The following is a 24,173-nucleotide window of genomic DNA, read 5'->3' on the forward strand; positions in this document are numbered from 1 at the left end:
ATGAGGATCTTAAAGCCCACACCCACAGTGCCACATCTGCTACAACAAGGCCATATCTACTCCAACAGGGCCACACCTTCTAATAGTGCCACTCCCTAGGCCAAGTATACAAACCATCACAGGTATTTGTTGCCAAGCCTGACAATCTACGTTCAATTCCTAGAACTCATATAGTAGGAGAAGAAAGCCAACTCCCAAGGGTGTCCTCTGCCACACACGTGCATGCGCGCGCGCGCGTGCGCACACACACACACACACACACATAAATATCAATGGAAATTAAATAAATGTGTCTATTGGCTCATTTAGAAATGATAATATTTTTTTCACTGCTAATCCATTGCCAAGATACTTTACAGTGAGTCCTTGCATTCCCTTCTTAAGGCCATTGATCAAGCATCCCTACTACTTGGAAAGCTGCTCAAGGGAAGTATTCTGGGCCACCTCCAGACACGTGCTAGATGTGTGCCCTTCCTTCCAAAATGGGAGTGAACCACTGTATCATGTGGGGATGGCAGCACTGTCTGCTGGAGGAAGAATGATCAAGTGAGCCAATGCCAAAGCCCCAGTGACTCTTGGAATGAAGCATGTGCTTTCTTGGCCTAGTATAATATATCTCATCATAGTCATATATATATATATATATATATATAATATCTCATATATAATATATCTCATCATATATATATATATATATATATATATATATATATATATATATATATATATATATAATACTTGGTGATTAATCTATTGCCAAGCCTAAAATATCAGGTCTTTGAAGCTCTCAGAAATGCTAGGAACCTCATACAGATACTGACTCAGACTGAGAAGGCCTGGACTCCCATCTGGGAGGATAATTTACTTGTTACATGGCCTTGGGCAAGTATCTCCGCTCACTGAATTTCTTTTTTTTAAAACAATTAAAGTTTAAGGATCATCTAAATCCTCATCCAGCTTGTGGATTCTAAATTGATTAGGCTTAACTCATCAACATAATCATGTAAAAAAGAGGGATTCTTGTGGCCCCCTCAAAACGTAGGACCTGACTTCACTGCAGATGGACTTCCATTTGCTTGGCTTCTTAATTCTGATCAGGTTTCCCCAAATGGATAGTGTCCTGGGCAAAACAAAATGCTAATGATAATTTCTCTTCATTCCTTCAATTTTTTTCTGCTTGTTTTAATTCAATAAATATATTCTTCAACACTTCTCATTCACTTGAAAAGCTGTATTCATATATTTTCATCATTATAGTATTAAGCTACCGGAGAAAAGGGTAGTGTGGTGTTTTTGTATTTATCTTTGTAACCTCAGCCACCAGCACAAGACTTGGTTTACACAGGAGGCCAAGGGAATGTAGGTAGAATAAAAAGAGGAACTAATAGAAATCCAATATCACCTAGGCGTTAGAAGTTTTTAAGATACTAATACTGTCCTGAGGAATACAACCATGTGTTTGCTGTTTGAGAGATGCCCTGGAAGATAATTAACGGAGTGTCGCCATCAGCAGTTTGTTAAATAGTTCAGAGATGGATCAGAGCTGTAACTGCTCAGAGCAGCAGGTGTGAATAGGAGAGAAATATGGCATACACCAAATTGTGTTGGAAGATGATTTTGAGCCACCACGCTAGTTTGTGGCCAACCATCTGTTCCTAACTCTTGGAAAAGAACAGGACATCAATTGGCAAAATCCCTGTCCAAGGATGTCCAAAAAGACAGTCTAATGACAGCCTATATGGCTTGGCTCTACCCCAGAGCCTTTCTATGGTTGTTTGCCTCGGGACAGCTTCCCTACTTCTCATGGTTCTACAGTTCCTTACCTAAAACCAACCACTAAGTTTACAGCAGAACATTTTTCTTTTGGTAGAAATCTCCCTTCTGGGGCTTGGGATATAGTTAGGTTGGTTAAAACTGTTTGTTTAGCATGCACAAATCCCTGGGTTTGATCCATAACATTTAGAGATAGCGAGCAAACCATAAGCTACTAGCTAAAGCAGCCAGTTCTTGGAAATGGCATCACATCACTGGGATTATTACTATGCTCATCAGAAGTAAGTCATCCATCCTAGTCCAGGAGTACAGAGAAACAGACCTGCAGGAATTCAGCATCAAGACCTACTGCTTGCCCACTGACAGATCCTGAAGTCATGGCCCAACCTGAGGCTTCTTGCACTTGACCTCACCTTACCCTTATACACCCTTCAGCATCTTCGCCTGAGTTTCTATAGGCAAGTAATGTGACTGGGCACCTGCCTTAATCACTATTGGAAATGAGTGATGGTTTTCTACAGCCTTGTTCCTTGCAACCATGATCAACAGAGAGAGAGAAAGAGAGAGGGAGAGAGTGCTCAGGTATAGGCATTGCATGTCATAGCAGTGCATAAAGATTAGAAGACAGTTTCAAGTACCGTTCTTCACCTTCAACCTATTTCAGACATAACCTCTTGACACTTGCTTGTGTGAAGCTAGCTGCCCTGCCAGTTTCCATCACCTCTGCCTCCCATCTCACAGTCAAGAATGGTGGGATTACAAATACACTACTATGCACGTCGTTATAGAGAGGTTCTGGGGGTCTAAACTCGGGTCCTCATACTTACAGCAACCACATTTCCCGCTGAGATATTCCCCCCCCCCCAACACCACCATCACTTCTTCCATGGTCTCCACCTCAACATGTCAGGGAACCAACAAGAAAAATTCACTCTGGCTAGACACTCCAGTGGATGGTCCATGCTACTGGCCCACCATGAAACCCATTCTTAACAAAATCCATTAGTCCCTTTTATGCCGAGGTTTCCCCTATACCATAGACACATTAACCTCCATCAGATAATTAAGGGCTTGGCTTACCATGAGAGACCTCAAATGTCACCTTTCTGCCACCCAATACATCTTTAAATGACACGGACTCTAATGAGATGTTCAAATATAGAAAACCGAATGACTCCCTGCTTTCGTGTGACATTTATTCAGCCAGAGTGATTGGACTCCATCACTACATTACTTCCGATTCCTACCTGACCTTGGGTGGTGGAGGGTAATCTTTAAAGAAACTATCCATTTAATCTCCCTCGCCTTATTAGCATTTAATTGCTCTGACAAATTTCCAAATGTACAAAGGATGTTAAGATTATAATTCAATTTTCCTCTCAAACAGCCCAGTAGCCAAGGGCAGTGGGGCCAGCTCTGGCACAGCTGAGTTCTGATTAGGGTAGCATCCTGGCCTGGTGCTGGCTTCTGCTCCTCTGAGTACCTTGAGTGATGATACCGGTATCCACTCCACAGGTACCACTGGGGGCCCCTCCATGCCCATGCTCCTCCTTTCTCACTGGACTGACTTGGCTATGCACTTCAGAGTGATGAGCCACAGGAAGATCCATGTGATGCTATCTAGGACTAGGAGGAGGATAAATTGTGTGCTAGATGTCAGAGCAAACCTTTGAGCTTAAAAGCTACCTTAGCCCAGAGATGCCATATGCAAATTTGTGAATATTTTCAATTGTACAAGAATAATAGATGGAAATGAGCCAGTGACATCATGCATTGGCCCAGCCTCCTGTGCTGGTATGGCTGAGGCTGTATGTGGCTACCTTATTTGTCCTATTCCTAGCTAGGGCAGAGGCAACATCTGTGCCCACAGTCGCTCCCACCCTTACACTCAGCAGAGGGTCCCCATCTCAGGAAGCCCTTTGTCCTGTCAGGGGAACATAGCTTAGTCATGTGAGACAAGATTCCACTCCTTGTACCAATTTCTGTCCTCGTTCGATTTCCATTGCTCTGATAAACACCATCACTAAAATCAACTTGGGAAAAAGGGTTTATACTTATTCACCCCAATCGCAGTCCATCATGGAGGAAAGCTGGGGCAGGAACTGAAGCATGAGCAGAAGCAGGAACCATGGAGGGATGCTGCTTACCGGCTTGCTCTCAGTGTATTGCTCAGCTTACTTCTTACATGGTCCAAGACCGCCCACGACCAAGTAGACTCTGCTTGCTTCAGCCTAGGTTATAAGGCTCCAGTGGTCCAACCCTGGGCAGGAAGACAAGTCATGAGGTCAAATCCAGTGCCCATTCACAAACATCTTAGGGTTCCGCTAGAGTGATCAGACTCCAGCGCTACATTATTTCCCGTTTCTACCTGATCATGGTGATGGAGGGTAATCTTTAAGGAAACTATTTAATCATCTTCACCTTATTAGCATTTAAGAGCTCTAACAAATTTCCAAATTTCCCCACCCTGAGCCTTCCTCCCATATCTATAGTTAATTAAAATGTCCCACAGACGTGGCCACAGGCTAATCTGATAGAGTCTGTATCTCAATTGAACCTTCCTCTTCCCAGATGATTTTCTGATGTGGAGTTGAGAAACACTAGCACAGCACAGACACCATGACCTATTCTTATTCTTTAAAACTCCATTTGCCCCGAGGGTTAATCTCTTGTTTTCCCAGAGATGCCTCATGACAATTCCTTTTGTTTACTCTGACCTCATCAATCAACAAGCAAGCTTTTCTTAGGGTCAGCAGCCTTGGGAAGTAGAAAATGAAGCAACTCCATCGAGTGGGTGAATCCCTGGGTTTTAGAACTGATTTTTACCACTGATTGTCTGGGCACCTTTGGAAGATGCCCTCTCCTTCCCTTAGGACAACTCTAACGTGTTCGTGAGCAGACACTGGATTTGACCTGGTGACTTGTCTCCCTGGCCAGCATTCGTTGGACCATTGGAGTCCTGTAACCTAGGCTGAAGCAACTGGAGTCTACTTTTGGTGACTTGGGCTTGGACATGAGGGACCCAGGCCTGTTTTCTGGATGTTTGAAATGAACACATGCGAACTCCAGGCCCATGGAGTCTGTCACGTGGTCCTTCTGAGCTCTCTGAGGGATAATGGTGTCACTATGCTGAAAGGAGATATTACCTATAATTCTAAAATGACAATCTGAACACAAGAGAAACACTGTCACCTCATCAGGTCAGGTCTGTCATTAATTCATTTTGGTTTTGATTCCTTTTCATGCTAACTTATTAGAGACTTATTTTTATCTTGATGAGCTAAAGTGACCATAGATGTTTTGTTTTGTTTTGTTTTGTGACATAGTCAAAGTCTGAAGATCAGGCTGGTCTTGGAGTCACTGTATATGTAGCCTAGGCTGGTCTTGGATTCACTGTTTATGTAGTCCAGGTTAGCCTCCCAAGTGCTGGGATTATAGGCATGAGCCTGTCTATTCATAGCTTCTAATTATTTTTCATTTAGCACCCTTTCATTAATATTTCTCATTTTAAATAACTTTTTGAAACCTTTTCCCCAAATCTGTCTTTTTCCACTTTCCTCTTTAGCGTCCTGATAGAGTAAGCAGTAATAACACTCACCCCATTCATATCAACTCACATCAATGCTCATATCAACTCACGTGACACACGGGTGTTAAGCAGCTTCCTTAAGTCTACATCTTCCTCTAGCTACAAAAACAGGTAGAACTTAGGGAGACAGCATTGTTTTTTTCAGAAAAAAAATGATAATACAATGCACCTATTTATTTTTTCTGCTGAATCATGTGTTCGCAGTCCTTTCCAATGCAGCGTGATTTTCTGCAGGTGAAGTTTCTGATACCGTGGCTCCACCCCACTAGCACAAGGAGGAACATTGTCAAACTCTGGCCCCTATTTATTTTTAACTCAACTCTTTAAAATTTATGGCTTGCATTTGTTTGTTCATCCTGCACGCAAGAGATAATACATGCAAGTAAATATCTGTATTTTGGAGGTGTGCACTCTCATCAAATAGCAATCAACACGTGTGGGCTTGAGACCATTAGTCTGCAGAATCAGTGGACGATTTAGTCACCCACCTCCTCTGTCTGGGTGCATATCCAGGCTGCTTCTTGATGTTGAAGTGAGACCCTTTACAACAGAGACCACAGTCAGCCTCACTCCAGAGGGCTGTTATATGCTGGATCCTCAAAGTGAACTGCGCATTCAAAGGGCATGTGCTATTTTCATATTAGTCAAGAAGTGGCCTGTTACCCAAAATGTCTGTAACCACTCATATTCCTGCCATCAGCAGAGCTCTGGATTCCATTGACATTCAGAGCTCCACGCAGACCTCATGGCTCTTACTCCTTTAACCTTAGCCTGTGCAGCAGGAGGGTGGTGAAGCAGATCTTATTTGAGAGAATCTTTAAAAGCATCCTCACCTGTGAGGATGGATACTGGACAAGATAACTTTGCTAGCAGTGTGCATCCAGTCTCCCCTTTACTGGCTGTTGTGAGTCCCGGAAACATCTTGAGGAAAACTGACAGAAACTAACAAACCAAAGACCAGAATAAAAAGTCGAATTTTGATCCAGAAGATGATTTTGCCAATACTGTTCGGCTTGTAAAAACCATCCAGGCCAAGTCCCTGTGATTTCACCCAGAATAAATAAGAAAAAGCGGGGTGTCATATTTCAAGTGCAAGTGCATTCATAGGAAATATTTTAAGATCAATGGCTGCAAAAGACGCAGTTTTCCTCTGAGGATCACTTTTCAAATGGTTCTGTATTAAAAGTGCTATCTCAATAAATATTCATGGAGAGAGCAGTTGATGTGTTTTTACCCATTTATGGCTCATACTTCAAAGGTCCAAAAGAGAAAAAAGACACACGATATGCTTCTTGGTCGCTTATCGGAAGTGCTGAAGGATATACTATGGTTTCCTCAGGTGGTAAGCTCCTGTTGGGGGTGGGGGGGCTGCCCTCTTCACTTCTATTCTCCTGTAACCCTCCTGCAGTCGGACATGTCCTGCTCAGAGCACGGCTGAGGGAGGATGACTTCAGCAGGATCGTAAGGCATCTGTAGCCAGTCTTTGTAATAGCTGCCGTTTACTGAGGGTTTGCTGTCTGCCCAGCACCCAGATGGAATGGTCCTGTAGCTCTGTGAAACTGTCGCCAGCATTAGTCTCTTTTGACAGACGAGGAAAATGGGCTTCAAAAAAAGTGAAGCTGTTTGTCCCCAATGCGACAAAAGAAGCTGGATGGCAGGAAAAGAACTGGGGCGTTGGTTGGCCCATGTGTCTGTAACTTCTATGAGTCACCGTGTGTGCCTCAATTTCCTCCCTGTAATTTCCCCCTAGGAGACCCTCAGAGGCCATCAGAGTTGTAGAAATCAGAAAAAAAGTCTTGAATGGTGCCAAATTCTTTCTTCTTTATTGTCCTTGGTAAGCTCAAGTTGGCTGCGTGCTCTGGACATGAGAGTCCCACTGTAATTCCATCCTTCTTGACCCTTGGCAGAAAACAACCCGCACAACCAAAGAACTAAATAGCTGGCCTCTTAATCCTGCAAATATTTCACAGTATTAAGTGCATTATTTAGTTTTACAATGACAGATTTCACCATTGGCAGTGACCAGCATCCCTTACTTAAGATGTTAAACCACTTCCATGACCTGTGGAAGAAAACACAGAGGCCCACTTGGCTTGGCACTGGAGACCTGCAACATGCCCATATAGCCCTCCTTTCTATGAGTATAATTTCCCATGTTTGCCTCAGTCAGTCTAGATGGCAGCTCTCCCATCTGCTTCAAATGTCTTCCTTTTCCCTCTTGGACCATTCAACTCTTAAACATCCTTCATGGCCTAAACTGAATAGACCTGCCTCCCCTGGGAGACTCTTCTCTCTCAGGCAGAATTGAAAGATCTCTCCTGTGGCATCCCTACAGTCTCATTCCCACCATTCTGCTTTGGGCTCCATATCTGCCTTGGCAACTAGACTGTGAATTTCTCATGGGCAGGACCCATGCTATGTACCCCCCACTGTCACTCAGTAACAGTGACAATATCAAAGGCAGTAATGACAGATGGCATTTATAGAGTTAGGATATGATTGTCCTCAGTTCTCAGCACAATACCATGAGGCAGATAGCATAATGACTTGGATTTAACTGGAAAGGAATGGAGTTCCCCAATAAAAATGGCAGCTCTCATAGTAACCAGTGATTTCATTTGGTGCCATTAACTGTTTGATGAATAAAGACACATGTTAACTTTCAAATAACTAATGACAAAAATAACCCACTAGAGAAGCTGTATATTCCACTGACTACAGTGAGATATTTTCTAGAACCCAAGCAATGAAAGCAAGTAGTAGCAGTTCTACCAAGGCATGTACAGAAACAGCCACAACAGTGGGTGTCAAAGACAGGCCAAGGGATTTCATCCTTTGGAGCCCAGAACAAACTCTGCCTATCTTCAGGAGGTTGGACTACAGAGTTGTGCTCAGCTCCAGCATAGGTGGGTTACCTGGGCTCCTTCATGCTCTGCTACACTATCCTCCAGGACAAACTTCTCCCAAAGCTGCTATATGATGTCATAGGATAGATAGACAGCACTGTCAGCAAGTCAATAGCGTGCAGAGGGTAAGAAAAAGGGTGGATGACGAGACGGCCTCCCCCTGCAGTAGAGACCATAGATGCTGCAGGAAGCATTGATACAACACTTAGGGGAACAAAACTGTTTCAACAGGCTGTAGAACTATAAGTCCCACAGAAAGCTATGGCAGACACACTTTGATCCTGGAGAGAACACAGGATTTGTGGCTCTACCAGAGGCAACACAAAGACAAGGGCCATGCTCCTAATATATAGAGGAAGGGCTCAAGAGCATTCTCTATATGACCTCTGCCCCAAATTGTCCTGCATAGGGAGAATTCTGGTGACATAGTCATGAGGAAACACTGAGGACAACATAAAGACACACACACGCATATAAAACCTTTAGTCTCACACACAAGCTTACAAAGTTCCCACATAGTCACATACAAATACAGACCATACATAAACACTAGTATGTGGACATGTAAACACATACAGAGATACATGCACACAATTTCTACTTCACTTAGACATGTACTCACATACATACATTTACATATACCGCACATCTTCATATACACACACACAACTTCACAGGTGCCCGCACACATACCTTTACCCAACAGAGAGAGGAGAGGAAAGGGAAAAGAGTGAAGGAAGAGGCATTTAAGCTCTTCAACGCATTAGTTAGTGGACAGATACCATTTCTAGAATGAAGTCAGCATGCTGCCAAGGCAGTGAAGTTGGGCTCTTCCCTCTGAAGGGCCGCCAATTAGCAACTCCATTCCCTTATCCTCAATGGTTTGCTGGCCTTGTACATGATGGACAAAGTATCTCTTGAGTCCAGCAGTCCTCCCTCTCTCTGTGTCTGTCTTCTGTCTGTCTCCCTCTCTCACACATACACACAGTTCACATGCAGAATCTGATTTTCAGCTAGTGATATAGAAATCATTCCTTGAAGTGTTTTTGGAAACACATGAAAGCATCTTGTTGTTGCCGCTGTTCTGAACATAAGAGGCTGTCACCCAGCCCCCAGGGTGCTCAACCATCGGGCTGTCTTTCTAGATGAGTTGAGAAGCAGTGGTGGGAGATCTGAAGTTTCTGCCAGAATGTCAAGGGGTAGGACTGGAGATGGCTCATCCAGTCCAACTGGGCCCAAGAAGCTATCATGCAACTTCATTCACTTACTTGCCAGTCTTTGGTCCTTCGGTCATACAGTTAACGTTTAATCATCTCTGACTTCAGCTGAGCCTGTGGCTCCAGGTCTCCTGGAAGGACTTCCAGAGGCATCGGGGTTATCATAAAAGCCAAGAGTTTGTGGCTTATGGCTGTTTGCAAGTTCAAATGAAAGGCAAAGGATAAAAGCTTTCAGGTGTGCATCTCCTCTGGCTTGAGAACAATGTGGTTGTGAGTGCTGGACCTGTCCCAGGTACCAGGCTCTGATTCAGGATAATGGGAACCACCTGTTCAAATGCCCTTGCTGAACCCATACTCTCTCTCTGTCTTTGAAAGTCTTTGATAATGGAAGCGAGGCTGAACGATTATGTAAGAGTGCTTTCTGCGCTGCATTTATGGGTGTATTCTGAAGGAAGCAAACATATGCCTATTAAGCATGGGGAGAATTATCAGTGAATGTTTTTAAATGACCAATAAAAATGAAATTATCATTGCTCATTGTTTTTATGGATCATAATGTCTTTTTTTTTCTTACGGAAATATCTAACAAACTCCCTTCCTAGACGAGGCCGCTAATTATGTAGTTAGCACACAGTAATCCATGCAAGTGGGTTCTCGCCTGTCATAATTTATCTTCATAAATGTAATTGGCCCAATGAAAGAGACCACAAAATAATTCTGCAAAGAGTTGGATTCAACAAACATGGATTCTCACTTCTCTTTTTCCAAAAGTACAGCTTGAGAGAGGAGTGTTTTCCCAACTGCCCCCTACCCCAGTTTGGTGGCCAAGTATTTATTGGTTCATTAAAAACTTGTTCAATTTGAATCACTGACCAAATTCTGGAGTTAAATCAAACGTTAAAACAAATCCCAACTCATGGACCTGGACATCCATCAAGCAAGGGGACAGGTAAGCAGCAGGCAAAGATGACAGTGCCACCGGCTGAGTGTAACCAGTGCTCTAGAAGAGGCAGAGATGAGCAGTGAGTTCAGAGGAAGGAGCTGCTTCCTGGTGGGAAATCCGAGAAGCTCTCTGTACAGAGTAGCACTGAGCTGAGCCTTGAATGATGGAGGAGGTGGAACTAGAGATAGGCTCATTTAGACTAACATGGGATTGACTTCAGGCAGGTGAAAGGTGGTAAGAGACAGAAAAGACAGATAGGTCTGAAGTCCTGACCAGGATACAGTTAATCTGTTGTAGCCCCAGGTCATACTTGCCTTCCTCTCTACACCGGTCATGAAGAGACATCAGTTCAGCACACCAACCTGTCAAACCCTGGCTGGGTCCTTGTGATAGACCTAGATGATGCAGGTTCAAGGCCACCTAGAAGAGGTGGAGATGACACACAAGCCAACACTGGATTGAACTTGTATGGGCATTATAAGTCAGGTTGGAAGTGGGCATCAGTGCTTCCATGTGGCAGTTGATCTGGATGAGTTCACTATATCCCAGCTCACAGCATGCTCTGGCAGCACGGAGCCCTGGTTGCTTCCAAGGCAAAGGTGCTGGGACCACTGACTGCCAAGTGCATCTTTTCTTTCATTCAGTCACCGATATTTTCCTTCTCAAAAATCTGAATGAGCCTAGAAAAGCTGCTGAGAAGAAATGTGCAGGGAGACAGAAGGGAAACACAGATATGGACCAAGAGACAGAATTCAAAAACATGATGGTGTTTCAGAAAGCACCTGGCTGACAGTGTCACAGATGACAGACAATTAAAACATAAGTAAGCCTGGTGGGCATTGATGAAAAAAAAAATCTTGGTTGGATGGCATGATCTGGGGCTGGGGCAGCAGCAGGGAAATTAGCAGGAGGGGTGAACTGGCCTTGGGTAGACCCATTCTCAGAACTGGGGTGGGTATCTCATCAGTGCCCAACATCAGCACCTCTGCTCTTACTCTCATCAACAGACCTACTGACTCAGGAAAGTCTGAATTTTTTTAATGAGTGCAGTCTTTGCTTCTGCAGCAGTTTTGCATTAAGAGGTCTTTGCAATGGTTTAGGTTGGGTCTACTGGGGGAAACCTCATCATTTCACGATATTAAGACCCTAGCCGGGCAGTGGTGCCACATACCTTTAATCCCAGCACTTGGGAGGCAGAGGCAGGTGGATTTCTGAGTTCAAGGCCAGCCTGGTCTATAGAGTGAGTTCCAGGACAGCCAGAGCTATACAGAGAAATCCTGTCTCGAAAACAAACAAACAGAAAACAAAACAAACAAACAAACAAACAAAAACAAAGACCCCCTAACTCAGTAACGTATAACCTAGGTGGAGCTTCCGCATCTCATCTCTCCCCACCCTCAGCACCTCTTGTTCCCTCTGCCATCTCAGTTTTCTATACCCTACTCTAACTCTGGAGGTTCCTTTGTGGTACATTTCCACTCTTTTATGCTTCTGTATTTGGGGTGATGGTGGCTGTGTTCAATGTTTGGCATCTTCCTTAGTCATTCTCAACTTTATTTTTTGAGAGAAGTTCTCTCACTGAATCTGATGCTCGTTGCTTTTTTTACACCGGCTTATCAGCAAGCCCCAGGGATCCTCTTGATCTCCTCCTGGGATGAAAAGTCTCTGGTGCCCCACTAGCTCTAGGCAGATCGAACTCAGATGTTCATGTTTGGATGACAAACACTTTACCGAATGAGCCATCTCCCTGGCCTCTTCTCTGTCTTGTGGAATTTTACCTGTACACCGGATCCATGGTCTACAGAGCAGTCTTTTCTGGTTTGACTTTCATGGGATCTATACAGCTTGTTTACACTAGCAAGCAGCTGGTGAATATGACAAAATCAGTGTGAAATGTCTGGATATGGCTGAGGTTTTTGGTCCATGCTCTACGATCCACTACAGATTATTTGTCAGCAAGATGCCACCACTCATACTAGTCCCCAGAAGAAATACACAGAATAGGCCTGAACCTGGGATAAGGCATATTCTATCCATTTAAATGAGAGAAAAAGATGTGCTCACAAATAATGGCATTCTGAAGTGCACTTCATATTTCTTATCCCAAAGCAAACCAAGTACAGAGGAGACGATCATCCTTGCAACTGTCCTTATTTATAGTCAAGAGCAATTATCCATGGGTATGTTTAAAAAAATCTATACTAATTATGAGCTTGCCTTTTTTCTCTTCCTCAGACCATATGAACCAACAGAGAGGTGGAATGAAAGACAATTTTACCATATGTCAATATCAAATGCAGTTTTGTTTAATAAAAGTGTGCTTTGGACACCATCCTGAAAAGCATGCTTGTGATTGGGTAGGACAGACTTGAGAATCATTTAGCCTTTCACACCCAGAGATAGGACTCAGTGAAACACATTTGCAACGTTGAGAAGACACTTCCTGAAATAAAGCAAGCCTTGTGTAATCTGGTTGTACTCAACTCAGAACGGCCAGGCTGGCAACCAACTGGACGCCCAGTAATATGGGTATAGGAAGATGTGCAAAGTGGTAAAACCACATTCCTGCCCTCAGGCTTCTTGTGAGCCCATGGGAGCCCCAGATAAGCATGCTGTCCCCTGCTACTCTAAGTAATGTCTGTATAGACTTTGGGAAACATAGTCTGAACTTATTTGTCCCACCAGTCCCTCATTCAAAAAAGTGCATTCGCTGATAACTATAGCACAGGCTTGCTGTAAGAATCAAAGAAGTTAATAGATGCTATGTAGACATGGCTAGCTGCTATCCAGCACCCATGGATTCCACGGAGGTGATAATGCACCCTGGAAAAAAAATAGTCTTCTTTCCAGACTCTGTTGCTGCAATGAGCAGCCATGTGTCCACATCTCAGTTCTTGCCAAGGAAAGGCAGATGGGACTCCTGGTGAGGGTATCATCTCTTGCATGGGGAGACAAAGCTTCATGAAACACTTCTGTCTTCTTTCCAGAAACACGTGTGTGGCAGAGCTCACCAACTTGTGGCAGTGAGGGCAAAACCACATGCCTTGGGATGACCGAGCAGGTAGATGGAAGAAATTTAACTTGCCAGGGGCATCCTTGGGCAGCTGCACAAACTCCACTTATTTCCATAGTCTCCACGGTCAGGGAGTCGTTCTGGCTCAGACCTCTCTGTGCTAGAACTGTGGGAAGGAGACTGGCGAAAGGTAACAGGACTAAAGATGACTAAAGAATATATATATATATATATATATACATACATACATATACATATATATATGAAATTTTATAAATGAAACTTATAACTTTATACAATTAATAAGTCCTAATAAAATGGGGGATTAAGCATTGAAAAAAAAGGAAGGAGTGAGACTGGACATTTCTTTTCTAGAACTAAATCTCCAGTCTTGGTACTTTCTCTAGCCACCAAACTTCCATTTTCCTTTCTTCCCCAGCGGCACGCTTGAGAATCATAAGAACAGATTAAAGGTGAACAGGAGAGATGCAAAGCCCCGTTTCCACACTGCACCCATTCTGTTCCTTTCCCTCGGGGCCTCAGTCTCCCCGTCTGCATTAGGACAGAGGACTTTGAGCCATTATGGCTCATAGCACCCCTGCTGCAGTTAAAATCTGAGACTTCCAACCAGGCTCCTCAACCCTACCCAGCCCAGCACGGGCCTCCTGGAGAGAAGCAGCCTGTCACTCAGAGAACTCTCCTTCTCCAAAATCTAATATCCCCTCATCTCCCATTATGAGTTCAGTTATGGGAGCCTTCATAGCAGGTGTCATTAAATAGACATTAAGACCCAACAGGGCATGTTTTACAGGACCATTACCATATGCCTGATGTTTGCTGTGACAAATGGAGATCCAGCCAGCCACACCATGTGATAATGGGCCGGGAAACACCCCCTGGGGTAAGTTAATGTGATTAGAAGATGAAGCTCTCTTTGTTTAATACCATCCACTAGAAGGGGATGGCTTCCTCTCTGCTGATGCACCTTAAAGCCTGTTTTCACCCTCCTCTTCCTGGACCAACAGCTTCTAGGGCCGAGTGAGAGAAAGAGAGACACCATCTAGCTAGCATGGCCAGAGTGAACAGCACATCACATGTGTCCAGAGGCATAGAGCTGGCCTTCTGCTGAAGTTTGAATTGTGATTCCAGGATCACGGGTTGCTCTGCCTCAGCTTCCCTCATGGTTATTGCGAGGTGATGATGAAAGCCAGAGGCAGACTAGCTAAGCTCAAAGAATTCCCTTTGCTCTCCACTGCTTACAACACCTTTGCTCGATCTGGCTACATTCATGAGAATGGAGGCATTGACACTGTTGCAATATGACTAGTAAATCTTTTATTTGGATCCTCTACTCATGCCCTTGTGCTCTGTGATCAAATTCAGGGTGTGACCATTATTGCCTTTGGAGTGGGTCATTGCATATCCGTACTACTCAAAATCAAGTTCATGGTACCTCGGGTTTGTAGTTTCTTCTTAGTGCAGGCTTTGCATTACCCTCCAAAGTCTCCTACAATTAACCTTAATCCAGGGAAATATTTCCACTCAGTCCTCAAACTGTGGGCCCTTCTTGATTTCAGATTTCTGGGTATCATCATAGTCGTTGTCTTTGTCATTGTTGCCGTCCTTGTCATCGTCATCATCATCATTGCTACCAGTATCCTCTTTGTCTGGCATGCTGACCCTTATTGGACCTCTTCCTAATGACTCCAAAGACTCCAAATCAAATAAAGGCATATTTGATGATTGCCCAGTAGATAAAATATGAAGTGTATGGCTGATGAGGGTGGGAGCCGGTATGTGTAATGTAATTTAGAAGAACATTTTTTTGCCAAGGCAGAAGGCGGTGCTGAGAGATTTACATTGACGGGACAAAAGTTCCCGAAAGCTGCGGTTCTCCCACGGCCTGAAATGATGTTATTTGCTGTTGGCAGCCATCGCTGAGTTGGAAAAAGAAAGACCACACTTGCAGATTGTCACTTCATTTTACTCTTTTGTGGCTTCTGTCCAAAGTGCTGAAGCAAGAATCCTCTGTGGAGGCAGCCTTTAAGAATGTTTGCCTCCTCTCTGCCCTGACTTTCTATGTTGATTCCTTTGGTTGCCAGAGGCCTACAGGAGGCAACAGGGACAGAACCACTGGGCAATCATATCTCTCTCTCTCTCTCTCTCTCTCTCTCTCTCTCTCTCTCTCTCTCTGCCTCGCTTCTCTCTACTGACAGGGTACTAATCAACCTTGAAGATGAGTATAATTCTGCTCTTTTGTTTGCTTTCCCTTTGGTGGTTGGAATGAGAACGCCCCCTATAGGCTCTTACATTTGAATACTTGGCCCCCAACTTGGTGCAACTATTTGGGAAGGTGTGACCATTGGGAGATATGGCCTTGTGAAAAGAGGTGTTACTGGGGCGTGCTTTGGAGTTGCAGAAACCCACAACATTCCCAGTTAGCTATCTCTGCCCTGTGCTTGTGGATTAAGATGTAAACTCTCAACTACTCTGCAGCAGCCTGCCTGCCTGCCTGCTACCATGCTCCCTGCCATGGCACCCATGCAGTCTAACACTCTGAAACTATAGGTCCCAAATAAACTCTTTCTTCTATTAGATGCCTTGGTCAGTATGTCTTATCACAGCCATAGAAAAGTAAATACGATACTCCCCAAGGCTGCCTGGGCCTCTATCCTCTTGATTGGCTTCATGGAACAAGGTTCCAGGTTTGTATCTTCATAAAAGGAAGAAGGAACAGAAAGCCTCTGTTTAACCAGCAGCTGGTGCCTAGGGAGTATGTCTCAAAGAACTAAGCGGCTGGGCAAGAATGCTGCAAAGTCAGGGCCCAAGATGTTGCCTATACTACTACCACACAAGCAAAAGTAATGGCAAACACAGGCGCTGTTGCTATTCACATATTTATTTCAGGGCTACCTTAATTATGGAGTCCTCAGGATGATACTATGATTGAGGCGTTAATTATTCAGAGAGGTAGGATAATCAGCCTAAAGTCAAATCACCAGGGCCATGCCACGTGGTTGCACAGGGAAGCCCCATCTAAGTAGACAGTGTTGGCATTGCAGACAAATCCTAATGTCAGGGTATGTTTCTAGACCTCCCAGGCCTGTCCTAGAGCGGTCAGCCCTCCCTAAACTGACCCAGACACCATAATAATGTTCCCTGTAGAAACATAAGAATGCCTGCTCTTCTGTGGGCACAGAGGTGCGGGCGGCACAAGGTCATGACCATATGGTGGTGTCCTCTGTGGTTGCTTCCGTGGTTATCCTGGCTCCCTGGCTTTATTCTCATCCCTGATCCCGATTAAAGGCTAAGTCTCCTAGACTCACTTTCCCATTCCTACTTCTAAAACAATTACAATAATCACCCTACAAAATAGTGCCCTGGGACCTGAGCATACTGTTGAGTAATGTGGGTTTTGCATTCAGGACTGCTTGGGGATGGATTCCGTGCCCCTCCCCCACCAGAAGTGGCAGGCCTCTTCCCAGCACCGCATGTTGTAGGACCTTCCACCAGCCTGCTGACAGGACTCTTGCGAGCCCCGCTCTGCTGCCGTCAGCTGACCTAGTTTCATTCCTGTTCCCTTGAAATAGCCTCATCCCAGTTTGCTCTGTGTCGTCTGACAAATGTGTTTCTTTATTAGGGTGAACCAGGCCCTTGGAGGTGGCAGAGCAGCGGGTGGTGGGCTAGCAGGGTTGCCATGGAAATTATTCACTTTCAATGAATTATTCACTTGTGTAGCCCATCTATAATGCCCCTCTGGGCTCACCGCTGACAGACAGACACACAGACAGAGGCCCAGGGAAGATAGACTTAACATCTGTAGCTTTGCCTTAGAGATGCTTTACATAGGGACAGAGACCCAGAGTTCCGACCTCTTATTCACCCACCAGGGATAGTGTGGCCAGGGCTCGAGGCTCTTCTTCTTCCTCTGTTTTATCTACTGGAAAGCTAGAGGAGGACGGCACCTCTCAAGGCTGTTCCTGCATCTCAGGCTTCCACACATAAAGCATGCCAGGGATGACTTGAGCTTGTACTGTGATCGGGCATCTAAGGAAAAGCCCTGCTCAGATAGTCTCTGACACAGACATGCACGGAATGGCATCTTCTCACCTGAGCTCCTCTTTCCAGAATCAGGAAATTCATTCCCTGCACACATGTTGCCTGCTGCCCCACGGCAGTCACACTGATCAACTGAGTTTGTGTTAAAGACCCAAAGGGCCCAGTTCCTGTCTCAAAGGAAGGATGGACTGTGCTCGTTTGGCTCTCCTGGAGTTGGGAACTTTGATACTGTGGCATTACAGCCTGGCAGGCCTCGTCATTCTCACTAAAATCACCACCATCGCCCACGCACGCTGGCCTGGCCTTCACACTGACACTCAGTAGTGGAATGAAGGAGAAATGACCAATGCTATTTATGTTTTATCAGAGCTCTTTTTTTTTTTAACTTTTTCTATTCTGACCTGAAACTAGTTTTTAAGCAGCCACCTCAACAAATGTGTAAAGATATAAATGGAAAGATGTTATTACAGAAGTATCGGACATTGCCTGGAAGCCCTTTAGCAGGGTGCAGGCTATATATACTGTAGTTGCTATCCCATAACTCATCATCTAGATGGCAAGGAAAGTGAACTAGACATAAACTTAGTGATGGACCATGATGCACAAGCACAGAGCTGAGCAAAAGGAGCTACGAAACAGCAAGCAATATAAAATTCCACTTAAACAAAGCCCATTACATGCATATACATCCCAGCCTACAACTGCAGATCTAAAACGGCCTTGTCCAAATCCCCGCCCACACAATGAGGATCACTGAAGGACCTTTGGTGATAAGATCACGTCTGTCTCTGTCCCCTCCTGCCCCAGCCCATCTGCCCCTTTCCTTCTGTCGGATGTTCTCAAAGTTAGGACTGTCTTACCGTCATCAGTACCTCTGTTGTTCACACACCATAACCAACCAGTAGGCACAGAGAGTCAACCCTTTTCTTAATCCTTCCCTGAGCACTCATAAGCCTCTGCGTGTCAAGAATGCTGCGGAGGGATTGTGAAAGCCTGCTGCAGTCTTTCATAGCAACAAAGCAAGCACCGTGTAATCCAGTCATTAGGCATCCCTGTTGAAGTACTTTAACCACGTCCCCCAAGCAGGGTACAACCTCTTGATTGGCCCTGGGAGCTCCAAGCTCTTCTCTCTTTATGAAACAGAGCGATTCAGTCACTCTCCTGCCTCATCCGACCTCCACATTAAAGCCACCCTTGTGGGTGTTCAAGTCCAAGCCCATCCTGAGGCTCCAGGTCAATAGTTCTCTACCTTCCTATGGCTGCAACCCTTTAATATAGTTCCTCCTGTTGTGGTGACCCCCAATCATTTTCATTGCTACTTGGTAGCTGCAAATTTGCTACTGTTATCAATTGTAATATAAACATCTAACATGCAGTTCATCTGATGTGAGCTCTGTAAGAAAGGTTTGTTAGATTCCCCAAAGGGGTTGTGACCCATTAGTTGAGAACCTCCGCTTCAGGTCAATTCCCAACAGCCATTCCAGCATAGAACCTACCTTCCTTAGATAGCAGTTGGCAAATAACAATGCTATCCACAGAAACACATGCACACATGAACACACACACACGCACAATCAACCTAGAATAATGTCACCCAAATGATGACAGTGGTTATTTCTCAGGGATAACTTGATTGGTTTGGTTTTTTAAATTTGCCTTTTTCTTATTTGTGTTATTTGAACTTTCTAAGTACAGGGTATGTTTCTAGTCTGAGCAGAGAAAAGGCAGTATCCTCTGTGGTGCAGATATCCAGGTCAAGGGCTTGCCAAGAATCCCTTACTGCGTGCAGTAACTGAACCTGAGCCCTCTGTTCCCAACGGACCCATCTCAGTACATCTCCCTGCCCCCATCCTGTGGTGCCACAGTGGCAGGCAGCCAATATTCCAGCCAGGGTGGTCTTCCCAGACATTCTGCTCACTGGCACTTGAAGAGTGGCTATAGTAAGACACTCTTACTATAGGAGGATTGAGAAGCACAAGCGTCCAAGGAGACCAAGGACTAAAGTGTCTTTATCCTACCCCTTTCATAGGAATGTTTTCACTGAGCCACAGCTGACTTACCAGAAGCAGGGCTCAGCCTCTCTGGCATGGTGAAGGAAGCCTTGGTCCCAGGGTGAATACTTGAAATGCCACCCCAGTAGGAAAGAAGGGGGATCACTGGTAGACAAGGGGAACACTCCAAAGCCCAAAATCTCAGCCTCAACAACACGTGTGGTATTGTTCTTATCACTGTGACCTTTCATGACTTGCTACCATTACTTACTCTGCTGTGGAAATAACAGGAAATGAGAGTTGTCTTGTTGCCCAGAAACTGATGCAAGAACACGTGAAACCATAGTCCAGAAGAGCAGATGCAAGTCCCATGGTCAGCACTGAGACTTGACACTCCAGAAAGGAGGCTTCCCACTGCCCTCTGCTCTGACCCTATCCCGGCCTGGGTTTCTACCCAGTGACCTGTCCGAGACTAGTATTAATCATCTAGCAGAAATAGAATTTTAGCTCTGACTGCCCTGTCAAAGCCTGGCACTGCGTCACTCACTGTGAGCACATAAACCCACCTCTCACGGAGTGACAATTGTGCTTCTCGATCCTCATTTATGGGGAGTCCTTAGCAGAGTGGGCCCCATGCTGTGCACTGTCTTACATCATAGGTCATCAAACCATAGTACAAGAGCTGCGAGGTACGTGGGAACGTCCATTTCTTACAGATGAGAAAAACCTTGGCTGCTGATTCATATAAGCAACTAATTAGAGACCCCAAAGTCCATTTGTCAGATATTGTGACCATAATGTCACATAACAAAAGACCCACAAGTTCAGGAAATGACAGCAAAAGTCTCTTTATTGGCAGATATGGTCACTGTGGGTTTCGTGCCAGACTGTTTTGGTCCATTTCTGGGGTCTCCTCTTCCTTCCTCTGGGATGGTGATCATAAACTTATTCTTCAGAGTAGATGAGAGATGGCAAGATTCCATGCCAAGACAGGCAACTTCCTAACAGTGCTGGCCAGGACTCCTATCAATGGAAAGGAAGTGAACTCCAACCTCTTCGACTGGGAAGTCTGATAAGGTCACATGGGAAGAGACCAGGTGCTCCATTTGACCACCAGGAGTAAAATGAGAGGAATGGGAAATGCCACACATACCTCGCTACCCGGGAGGAAACACCAGGGTCCAAATTGATCCTCTGTCACTAGAATGCACTGTGACCCCGCTTCCTTTCTTCTGTCCCCTCCATGCCTATGCAGACCAAACTCTAGCTCATGATCTTGATGGGGATGGAGAAGCCTGAGAGAGTTAGCAGACCTAGATAGCTTCTCTGTCTCTCTGAGAAGTCGACTGCTGCCAGCATCCCATGCTGGCTGGTAAGCCAGGGAGGAAAATCACACTTTGTCACCAAGGTCCATTCATCAGCAATGCCTGATTCCTGCCCATCAAGGCAGGAGACTGCTCATGCCCAGCTTCTGGGAAGATGCCTTACATCTGGGACAAAGTGACTTTAAAATATCGTAGTAATCCCGCCCCCCCCCCCCCACACACACAGTATTTTATTCAGACTCGTCTGTGAACTTCAACTCCTGGTATCTTAGTGGGGACTTTACTGCCCATATCTATCTTCTTTCTATATCTGGGGTTCGAGATGCTCTGTACTGACACACCAACTATAGGAAATGGCCATTGTCCTGAGTATGGGATCCAGTGTTCTGAGTTCTGGCCTCATGCTTTTGTTCCTTCCCAGGCCTCTATTTTCCTGTTTGTAAAATGGGCTTAGGCCACCATATCTGTCCAAGAACCTTCCCATCCAGGAAGTTCCCAGTCCCAGGATGCTGGCACACCACTGATGGTTCTAGACTCTGTTCTGCCTATGTTCATGCTCTAAGTTCATTGATCCAAAACACTTACTGTCCAGAGCACTCAGTCACTGAGGGAGGAAGGGCAACTAGGTAAGTGTGGGGGAAGGGCCTGGTTAGCTCAGAGCTGTCAGACTCCAGAGCCAATGGCCACGACAACAGCCTGGAGTGCAATATGAACACAGGCACTCAGGTCCCTGGAACCCTCAGTAGGAACTACATTGAACAGGATCTCCAGGCCATTGTAACGCACACCTTACAGCTTGGGTACACTGATATTGTAGGTACTGTCTCCATGTTTCCCATTAGAGGCTCGCTCTTGCTCTCTCTCTCCCTCTCTCTCTCTTTGTGTGTGTGTGTGTGTGTGTGTGTGTGTGTGTGTATGTGTTTCTACATACTTCTAGCTGTCTTCATTTCCAGCAGCTCCACCAGGGTCTCTTCGCCAGAAGGCTGCCCTGGGGCTTCTGGAGGCCCCTTTGCCCTTGACACAGACAGCCTGAGGGCTTAGAAACTTACATCCACTCCGGGGTAGCCCTTTACCCAGGGCTTCCCAAACTTTCCCAGTTCACTGAAGCCCAGGTGTCTTAGTCATTTCACAAAGAACTCACTCTAAGGCCAAAAGCTTGACATAAACAAAACGGAAAAAAAAAAAAGCCAAACTATCAGTTGCATCTATTTAGTAGCATGGGTCAAATAGCTTTAACAATATTTATAGCCTAATGCTGCAACCACCACTTGTAATGATACATAAAAGTGAAGGCAGAAAATAACATGTCAATTTTACCCATAAATAACCTCATTTGTGTATTGACAGGATGCACGTGCCTGTTTGCCACTGCCTAAACTCTTCCCTGCTTGGAATCTGACTGGGTGCTGGCTGCCCTCATTCCCTGTTCCAGCTGATTTCTACCAGGTCCGGGCTTTTGATCCCAGCTGCTGCTTCACACCCAGCATCACAGAGATGTGACGTCATTCAAGGGAATGTAGGACAATCTGATGCTTAAACGGAACTGTCTTGAGAGTGGGTGTCTGGCAGCTGATGCCGTGTTTTCCTCTGAAAATTCAAATATCCGACAGCAGCTTGGGTCATTTGGCTCAGGGATCGGAAGGCACGATCCAGCCTATAATTGATGTTGCCTGTACCTCGGCATACAGCTTCTTCACCTGGTTCAAATAAGAATGACTCTGAGCAAGACCTGAGCTGTTCACAGTGGCACCCAGAGCCTCAGGTATAGCAGATTAAGATAGAACCTATTACCTGACCACCTTTCCACGTGTTCTCTTCCCAGTCCAGTCTCCACTCTCCACTCCTGGATGTCTGTGGGAATATTTCCTCATAAGGACTCTATCTCAGGGTCTGCTTAAGGTACCCTGCCTAAGAAAAAGGTGCTCTGAGAGGAAGACTTGAACTAGTGCAAGGTGGTGTCATCCATGGGAGAACGTGGCTCCCTCTACCTTGAACAATGATCGTGGAGGGAAAACTGAGGGCCAAGTCCAGACATATTAAGGGAGTAGGGTTACCAGCACTAGCCACAGGCTAGATAAGGAACAGCTAGAGAAGTATGTATATCATCCAGCTGAGTGATGCCACAGATGGTCCTGGGAGTAAAGAGCCAGAGTTTGGCAAGAACATTTGCTAAGTTCTCATTCCCACATACCAATTACAACCTCTGAAATCCCAATTGTAAGAGAGAGGAGAGAGAAAGTTGAGCAGGCAAATTTTCTCCACCCACTTTTTAAAAAAGGTTTTGTTTAAATGCGTGCTTGATATGCTGCTCCCAGCTTCATTAACCTCCTAATAATTATACTAATTATGCCACGATCTCTGCATAAGGATGTGTTTGGAAGCCCCGGCTCCCGCTCAACTACAAATGGCAGACAGCCTGTGCCTGAGCCGCTGTGTTTCTGTTCCGCCCTGAAATGTTTTAAGCAAACAGAAGCAGCACCTGTTGAGCACCACACTGGCTGGGGGTGGCTGAGCTTGAGCAACCTGAGCATGCGCACAGCAGGGCCCCACACACTGCTGAGTCTTGACACATAGGTTCCTCCGAGGAGCAGATAAGTGAGCTGAGCACTACCGTGTTTGCAGTTGCCCCTCTATTTCCTGCGTGTGGATGAAATGTGACCAGCTGCTTCAAGCTCCTGCCGCCTTGACTCTCCCACCTTGATGGACTGGCTATCCATCTTGAACGGGGAGTGGAATAAGCCCCTCCCCCTTCAATAGCTTTTTGTCAGACTGTTTACAATGAGAGAAGAAGCCAAGACACTAAGGAACCACAGCAGCTTCAGAAGGTCCTACTGATGGCTCGACCTCCTGAAACTGTTAATCAGCCGCATTTACAAATTAAGACCCAGGCACCGGGGAACAGGAGAACAGCCCCTTTCATTACCTAGAAGGGAAACATCAGCAATACGTCTTCTGAAAATCCCAGTAACCTCAAGAAGGAAGGCAGCAGACAGTGGCTGGAAGAAGGGAGACCTCAGAAGAAAAGAACTGAAGAGGCATGAGCAGGATTCGGAGCAGACGGCTGGATTCCAGTGTCTGGGCGGAAGGCTCCAGTGTCTGGGCGGAAGGCTCCAGTGTCTGGGCGGAAGGCTCCAGTGTCTGGGCGGAAGGCTCCAGTGTCTGGGCTGGCACTTTGAGTTCCACCCAGAGCCAGGGCACAGCTGAGGCTGGCCAAGTAGAGAGCCATTCCTGAATCTCCACTATGTTCAGACCAAGACAATATGTGTGTATTTGTGTGTGTGTGTGTGTGTGTGTATGTGTGTGTGTGTGTGTGTGTGTGTATGAGAGAGAGAGAGAGAGAGAGAGAAAGGTAGAGAG

The 24,173-nt window shown here is 45.4% G+C and overlaps 1 long non-coding RNA gene across 1 annotated transcript; it reads right to left on the reverse strand.

Moving 5' to 3' along the window:
• Positions 1 to 20,323: 20,323 nt before the first annotated feature.
• On the reverse strand, positions 20,324 to 23,963 carry Gm34127. The gene is made up of 2 exons (XR_388818.1): positions 23,740 to 23,963; positions 20,324 to 20,514 (listed from the first exon to the last, which is right to left on the reverse strand). It is a non-coding gene; the product is annotated as a predicted gene, 34127 (long non-coding RNA).
• Positions 23,964 to 24,173: the final 210 nt, after the last annotated feature.

Source organism: Mus musculus, chromosome 11 (assembly GCF_000001635.26).
Source record: "Mus musculus strain C57BL/6J chromosome 11, GRCm38.p6 C57BL/6J".
NCBI classification, from domain to species: Eukaryota; Metazoa; Chordata; class Mammalia; order Rodentia; family Muridae; genus Mus; species Mus musculus.